The sequence below is a fragment of the Crassostrea angulata genome, chromosome 6, assembly GCF_025612915.1.
Source record: "Crassostrea angulata isolate pt1a10 chromosome 6, ASM2561291v2, whole genome shotgun sequence".
Classification (NCBI taxonomy): domain Eukaryota; kingdom Metazoa; phylum Mollusca; class Bivalvia; order Ostreida; family Ostreidae; genus Magallana; species Magallana angulata.
The window spans coordinates 50,036,222-50,044,488 of record NC_069116.1 but is presented as its reverse complement, the minus strand read 5'-3'; the positions used below and the strand labels follow the sequence as shown (position 1 = coordinate 50,044,488).

Here is an 8,267-nt window from a genome sequence, read left to right as displayed (position 1 = left end):
TTCAAAGAGCTGCATTTTTATGAATTGAATAAAAACGATGTTAGCTGCTTAAATATATGGCTTATTCAAATAAAAAATTAAACATTTAGTATAGAAAGTTATACATGTGCTTAAAGTACATACATAATTATTACAAGCAATGGTTTGCAAACATTTTGTATTAAAACTGACAACAATAACCTTAATTAAAGACTCTCTCTCTCTCTCTCTCTCTCTCTCTCTCTCTCTCTCTCTCTCACACACACACACACTCACCGATTATTGAGTTGACGTCTTTTTCGGCACATCCTGGCTTGTCTTCTCCCCGGTAAATGAATGCCATTGCTTCCTCTTTTGCAGTAGCAAATGGAATTACCTAATTCAACCAAAAAAATGAAGAACGTGTCACCTGAGTAATTATTTATGAAATATCTTCTATATAATGATCAAGAAAATCAGATCAATTTTATACTTACATCTTGTTGAGCTCTCTTTCTGCTTATTGCCATCTGGAACATAAAAGGGGATTTGTAGAGAGAGAGAGAGAGAGAGAGAGAGAGAGAGAGAGAGAGAGAGAGAGAGAGAGAGAGAGAGAGAGAGAGAGAGAGAGAGAGAGATTGATCGATTGACCGTATTACCTTTTGGAAGTCCTGGAGTGAATGTTACACTGAAATATCCAATGAAAGAAAAACAAAATCCCTCCTACAAGCACGTTCACAAAAAAAGCAAACAAAAAATAATTATAAAAGATCATACAATTGAAGCTGAACTAAAAACGTGCAATACAAAGCTATATAAAAAGTATATGGTTGCAAAAATATAAATAAAAAGCTTTTCTATAAAATATTTTGCAAAATAGGAATTATAAAAATCTTCCAAAAAATGGCGTCCTTGTTCGGTTTTTTTCTAAATCAGAAAGGACTCATCTAGAAAAAGAATTGCGCATGTGCATTCTGGAAGCTGGCTTTTACGGGGAAAATAAAAAAAAAAAACAACAACAATGTGACAATATATCGTATAATAGTATTCTTAAAACTGTTGGAATATATCAGTTTTATAATTATTAACTATCGAGGGAAGTTAATATAGGAATAAGTATCCGCTTAATAATAATAAAAAAAAAACAATCCCCTTTGATACCCCCTAAGACCCTCTTCTCCTGGTACACAGGATTCGTCATTGAAACTTTGGCTAGTCTTGACAATAAATTTAAAGGGAGTTCCTCCAGATTCATGTAAACTGTTGCAGCTAAATAAGATAGAATCAGTTCTAACTTCTGTGTTGAAGCAATTTATTTTGCAAATCTTATGAAACTAATGCATATATATCGTATGAAAATGTTTGAACTACAAGTAGATTTCACCCCTTTTCCACACAAATCTAATCTAACTGCATCAGTAAATGAGACAACAATTAAGGTTTGTTCCATCATTCCTGAACCACACTCATAGTCTGACAACTTAAATCGCAATCAAATCCTCATAAGCTGTGCAATTCATTTTGTTTATGAACTTATGTAAACTTAAATCACAAAGTACCCTTTCTGGTGAATTAGTGTTGATTTAAATAAATTCCTAACAATCAATTAAATTGTCATATTTATCGTAAACGTTTAAATCGATTGATTGTACCAGAAATGATTTTGCTAAGTAAATGTTCAAAGTAAAATTTTGATAAGAGTATTAAGCTGCATGTATTTTTAAATATCAACAATGCTTAAATCACATTTTAATTGATAGAAAAGATATTGATCAGAATTATGAAGATAATTTATTGATTTAAACATAACGATTTCAAATTCAAATGAATTGGGTATCAGACATAGTCTTTGTAAACCCTCCCCATAAAAAAACGTAAGTTATTAAAGAAAGAAAATTCACAAATAAACTCTAATTTTTATTTTTGTACACTTCATTCATTCATCTCCAGCGATTAAAAAAGAAAAATTAAGATTAGAAGGATTAAGTATCGTTCATTCACGTATATCCCTGAGCTTCACTGAGTGTACATTGAGGTCATGCGTCTTATCAGCACATCGTAGTAGAAGAGCTAGGCAGGAAACTTGCATATTGTTATTAGATGGATACAAGGATGGATGTGAGATTGTTGGGTTTTTTATGTCATGAGTTCTTTAAGAAATTTTTCTTATCGTAAATAAAACGATTTTATTGCAAAACAACGTTAGTGTAATAAAATAATTAAAGTAATTTTTACTTGTTAAAAAAAATGACTTACTAGTATTATGATAACAGTTAGATTTTAAGAACTCCTCATGATTAGGATCCAGAAAAAATGTTCTAAGAGTTTAATAGGGCCTATAATGTTATAGAGAAAATTAAGAATCCGAGATTTCTAAATTAATCATAAAAGGTGTCAATCTATTAAACAAATCATACACAAGACACGTAAGTAAAAGATCGACAGTATTGTAATGGAGAGCGCTTATATGCATGAGTTCTTGTACGAGTTGTGAAGATTGTTCTACGAGAAATATATGTGTATACGACGTATTACGAATTGGCTATTCATTCGTTTGTTGGGTCTCATTGATAATTTTCCTTATGGCCCGAAAAAAGGTTCAAAAACCTATGCAATGGTGGTAGACGTTGCTAAAGATGATCCTATGATCATCCATGTAAAGTACTGAGATAAAATAAAAGAAAAGAAAACAGCTCAGAACATGTACAGATTCGTACAAATGTTGAGCAGAAATCTTTCAAACTCGTTGCATACCGGGCGCATGTCGCGTAGAGATCGTATAAATGTCCTCGGAACTAGCAACGCAGCTCGTAACATGTCTAACTACTTTTTCACACGGCGAGAAGCGCCGACATAATACGAATTATCGCCGACGTGCACACAGGATTGGACGACATCAATTCAATATGTCTTCGATATTTGTTCGATACTAAAAATCGCATGCGCGGGAACTCATAACCTTGTGAAATTCTCCCGGTGGCTAATTGGCGAGCACTGGTGACATATTTAGACATTTATTTGACATGAACATATATGTGTTCGAGTCCTACACGATACCTGAGGAGTTGTGGTGAGTTTAAACTGGCCACAACTCGTAGCTCCAAATAATGACAGTGTGACCTGAGCTCCATTTAACAAAGCATACTTATGTCTAAATAATATATTTGCTTCTACGGGTGCGATCTTCAATATAAATTGAACGCACATTGAACAAACGTCACATTTTCGTCATGCGTGCACCAATTGCTCGTGGTGCGAACGAATCGCTCATAAACAAGATTTTTATAAATATCGAAATCAAATCAAAGATTCTAGTAACGACTCTCTAGAAGCCAAAATTAAAACAAAATAGTACACCCCCCCCCCCTCCAAAAAAAGAAAGAAAATAGAATGGCAAAGAAATGAAAATAGAACAATAAGGAACTGGATATTGAAGTAGATTGTGGAGAAAGGGTAAAAGATTCCCTTATCACTTGACTTGCAAGTGTGCTAGGATAGAATCATACACATTTTCGGAGTAAGGAGAAGAAAAATGATATTAACGGACAGAACGATATCTTTCACTATCATCAACTACACAAAACACTTCAACACATCCTACTGCAGAAAAGTGTTGTTTTCGTGAGTATGATGTTTATCCATTGTATATAGAGTATTTTCTCCATTTTGAAAATATTGATTATCATCTCATATGACCATTAAAACTTTATAAAACTGTTTTCATAATTGTATCAAAATCAGAATACAAGAAAAGAATTTGTAGATTTTGTTATTTAAACGAATGAAGTGTATTTAAGAAATAACATATGTAAAAGCAAACGAATTCGATGTGGCTTTTTACTTTCAGTTGAAAGTTTCGTGAACACTTTTTCGAAAATCTTGTTAAGTTCAGCAAAGAGTAAACAAAATTGTAAAATCTTTTTAAACTATTACATTGGCAAGGAAAATTATCAGTTGATAATTAATTTGCTGATGTTAGACTTTTGCGCCGACTTCCTTTTATATTTAAGAGAAGTTTTCAATATCTATGGTATCAGGTTGGAAAGTTAAATTATGTTTTCAAAACATTCTTCATTTGTGTCGTCTAGTGTTAAGCTAGTCTGGTCACAAAACAGCAATTGCACGAGAATAGTCTCCTTTTTCTACGAGTTCTTTTGACGTTTCAGTATTTATTTCAGTATATAGATGCCCAAAGAAAAAATGTTTTTTTAATTGAAAACAATAATATTTGTACATGTATGTGGTGCAGCCGCCGTGAGGCAAAGAAAGACATATGTCGGTACGATTGACTTGCGAGTGATCTACGACGCGAATAATATTAATGATTTTTATCCCGTTCGCAAGCCTAACGTACGTTTTGAGCACAATAAATGTAAGACGGAAGTACGGTTCTTACGGGCATCGCATATAGCAAATAGCAACCCGTCTTTATTAAACAGAATTGTACATGACTCCTACGACCTGCACGTCAAACGTCTGTTTGTCTTACGTTGCACTCTTAGTAACTTCAACGGGAATTTTAACGCTACGATCAGCCAGGGAGTCACTACTGGCAAAATCAATCGTGCCCGCACCAAACACATTTACGTACGGCCAGTTGTGATCGAGGCTTTAGGAAAGAATTTTTCCCTTAGTTTATTACTTATCCGTTACACGCGCAGATGGATAGGTGGTATAATTATAGGTATAGTGTACTTATAATGATTAAATTACACATGCCTAAGAATCACTGATAAACAATAAATACACTTAACTACAGAATGACTTAAATAGTTTGTCCTATCTCTCCACGAAATAAGTTTTTCTTTTTCGAGAAAATTTTTAGGTGTTTTTTTCTGTGCGTGTACAGGGGGGGGTATAAGATTTATTGTTGGGGGAGGGGGGGGGCAGGGTGTGGGTGACCGGGAAGTAGTTTAGGAATGTCGATGCTAAATCCTCTATGGAAATTCGGTTTCATCCAGCAGTTGTCGCTTCTTCTATCAGCCGAGGTATATTTATCTGCGATGTTTCTTTTTGTAAGAGAGAAATCATCACACTTGTATCAAATATACAAGAAAACAGGCATTACGTTGAACTTCGTTAAAATTTCCACATCTCCTCATTTCAGATCTTACTTGTCATTGTATGCGACTATTGTATTCCATTTAGAATATACCGTATGATAAAGTAAAATCATAAAATTTCCATTTCTCAACTAACGAGTTTAATTAAATTTAATTTAGGAGTAAACATAACTCTATATGTTAACATATGTACAATGGACCAACTAGACCAAAAAATGCACTCTGTCATTAATAAAGAATAACAGAAGTTCTAGCAATGGTCAATGTTTTCAATTCATTCATGTGGTTATATCTAAAAAGAGATAATAAGCATTTGAACGTGAACGTGTAGTAGGTGAATCTGTAACGTCATAATGTCTGCATACCGCATCATTCTACATCGAATCGAATGAACTCCTACAGAGACTCAATAATTTCTGAAACAGTCACAAAAATACAGGAATGTAAGCCGTTCCCTAGTATTTAAGTGGCCCATAAGATTTTCAGACAGAAGGGAGAATGTAATGGATGATGTGCGGGAGGGAAGACCATCATTTTGAAATAGTGGAGCCGTGAAAAGTAAAGTTCGTGACGTTATTGACGGTGATCTGTGAGTGAAGGTACAGAAAAACGCAAAGTTTCAAAGACTTCGGCACATGACATTTAACTCAAGATTTGAATATGAGTCGTGTCTGTACACGATGAGTTTTAACACTTTTGACAATTGAAAATTTGAAAAATTAAGAGAGTAGAATAGTTGAGAAAGAGGCAGGCGGAAGTTTTTTGGACATGATTGTCACAACTTATGAAAGTTGGTTCCACTACTATGATCCCGAAACAAAACAACAGTCCGACCAATGGAAAAATACGAACTCTTCTCCACCGAAAAAAGCGAAAGTTACTAAACCTTTTGGAGAAACGCAGTACCCGCAGTACCCGATGGCCAGAGACATGAGAAGTAAACTCCAATCACTTTTGCAAGGTAATTTAAACTTTTGAAAATAAAATTATAATAATAATTGTTACTTTTTATTTGAATAAAATAAGTAGCAAATAAAATGTTTCACTTTATTTAAAACAATATTTACATTCCATTAATTAGCATTTTAGAAATATAAAATGTTATTTAAATTGTTGATGTGGTATTAGCAGTGATTTGTTTTCTTGTTAGGTTTATAGGAGAGAGTGGGTACAGGCATGTGGAAAGAAGTGCCCATACCTAGCGGCTCACTTGGATCAAGTTTTACTTCACAAAAATATTGCCCCCAGCCATACATTTAAGATAAAACAGGTTAAAAGATTGATTTACTGGGGTTCTATTGCCTTCAGCATCTTCCATACAGCTTAATGGACTTTGCCGTATTCCCCCTACATGAAGTCAATTTCGCGCGGCTTAATATGTTTGGGGTTGGGTAACGTCACAAATTTTCGATTTGATGTTCCGGGTATAATTCAGTATCTTTTTGCATTTGCTGAAATTATCACTATTTATTCTTTGTTTGTGATAAAAATTCGTATATTTAATAAAACATGAATTGAATGAAAAAACATTTTATTTTCTGTTTTCCCGTTTTTATTAAGGTTTTACACGAACTTTACGGTGAACCCTCGTACATCTATTAGGAATAATTTTACAGCCACAAATGGAGCCACAAGCAAACACCAGCACCCGTAACCATGAATTTAATTATTTTTACAAACTTTTAAGTATTCAGTTTTGGGTGATTTTTGGTGGTTGGGGTAGTTATCGGATAAGAATCAATCGTTTTCAATTTCATGCTACGTAGCTAAGGCTGGACATGCTATGTTTAAACAGGGGCGTCGGAATGTATTCTATATTAGGGCGGCGAATTTGATCGATATGGACGGAGGATAGGAGTGTGGTTGGATGACTTGACCATGTTGAAATTAAGATATTTAACGGTATATTGTCACTTACATGATGGCAATATAAAAACCAAAGCAACTCTGTATTTAATGGTAAATTTGTCTATTTACACATATGTGCGTAAAGATGTGTTAAAGATATGTAATTAAATCAAAAGTAGTTTTAGATGCCCTAATAATTTTCAAAATACGCCCGAAACAAGTATATACCCCAGTAGTGCTTTTGTAAACAATCGAATTCACACATTGACACTTCATTATTTCATATACATAGTTACAAACCATACAAGTATAAATGACTTAGGACAAAACGTTACTGTTCAATAGGAGCCATTTTATTTTATTCTGATTAAAATGCTCCTAAAATATGAAATAGCATAAGCATCCCAAAGTCAAGATCGGATAAAACCTACCACAACTCTTTTTTCATATCAATAGATATAAATTATTAAAGACTAGTCGTAATCAAAATGTATAGAGCTGTGATAATCTGTCCTGCTATAAACTTTATCATTCCCAAAAACACGCATACTCGAGATTTGAAACAATCTCTTTACTTCATATTCATAGTTACACCAATGTTGCTCTTTGAATAGGCTGAAGCCAATAGGTTCTTATAGATGAAACACATGTGTGTCTCTAAAATCCCTGTCACACCGGGGCTGCGTTCTCACGGCGATCCCGCTGCGTCCTTAATTAATGTAAAACGCCAAAGTAAACGCAGTAGAGTCTCTTACAGCGCCATAACTTCGTTCGTCGCGGTGGGATCGCCCCTAGAACATTTTAGAACGCCATGTGACGGCGCGCACTTTGAACATGCACAAAGTACGCGCCGTTGCCTGCGTTCTAATACACATGCCGTAAAAGCAGAGTGGGGTCGCCGTGACAGCGCCATGAGGTCTCCAATAGCGCCACGAGAGCTCCGTTGGCGCGCTCAAGGTACGCAGCTAATCGCAGTGTAGACGCAGGGATAAGTCAATTGCGCTTGCACAGAGAACTCTCGGAGTCCTTTGGGATCTCACTGCGCCTCTATCGCGCTCTCACTGCGCATCCACAGCGTTTGCACAAGTTTTTTTTTCATTTGACTGCGTTCACACAGCGACCCCAAAGAGCTGTTGCTGCGTTCACTGCGCTCTCTTGACGTTTCTTAGATGCGTTTATTAGCGTTTGTATCGCGCCCCCCTGCGTTTCTAGTGCGTTGTCATCAAGACCACGAAAACTCGAACAATGGCTGGTGTACAATAACAAGCGATGTAGTAATGTGGATGATTATGTAAAAAGCAGCATTTGCTAATATTCCAGGACATATCAAATGACGTAGATGAAATTCATGCCATTTGGTGCTGATGTTTTCATATCTTTTCTATGTTTTCTTACAAC

The 8,267-nt window shown here is 35.1% G+C and overlaps 1 long non-coding RNA gene across 1 annotated transcript; it reads right to left on the bottom strand.

Moving 5' to 3' along the window:
• Positions 1-261: 261 nt before the first annotated feature.
• LOC128186921 (uncharacterized) lies at positions 262-754 on the bottom strand. Its single transcript, XR_008244007.1, has 3 exons — positions 618-754; positions 456-488; positions 262-355 (listed from the first exon to the last, which is right to left on the bottom strand). It is a non-coding gene; the product is annotated as an uncharacterized LOC128186921 (long non-coding RNA).
• Positions 755-8,267: the final 7,513 nt, after the last annotated feature.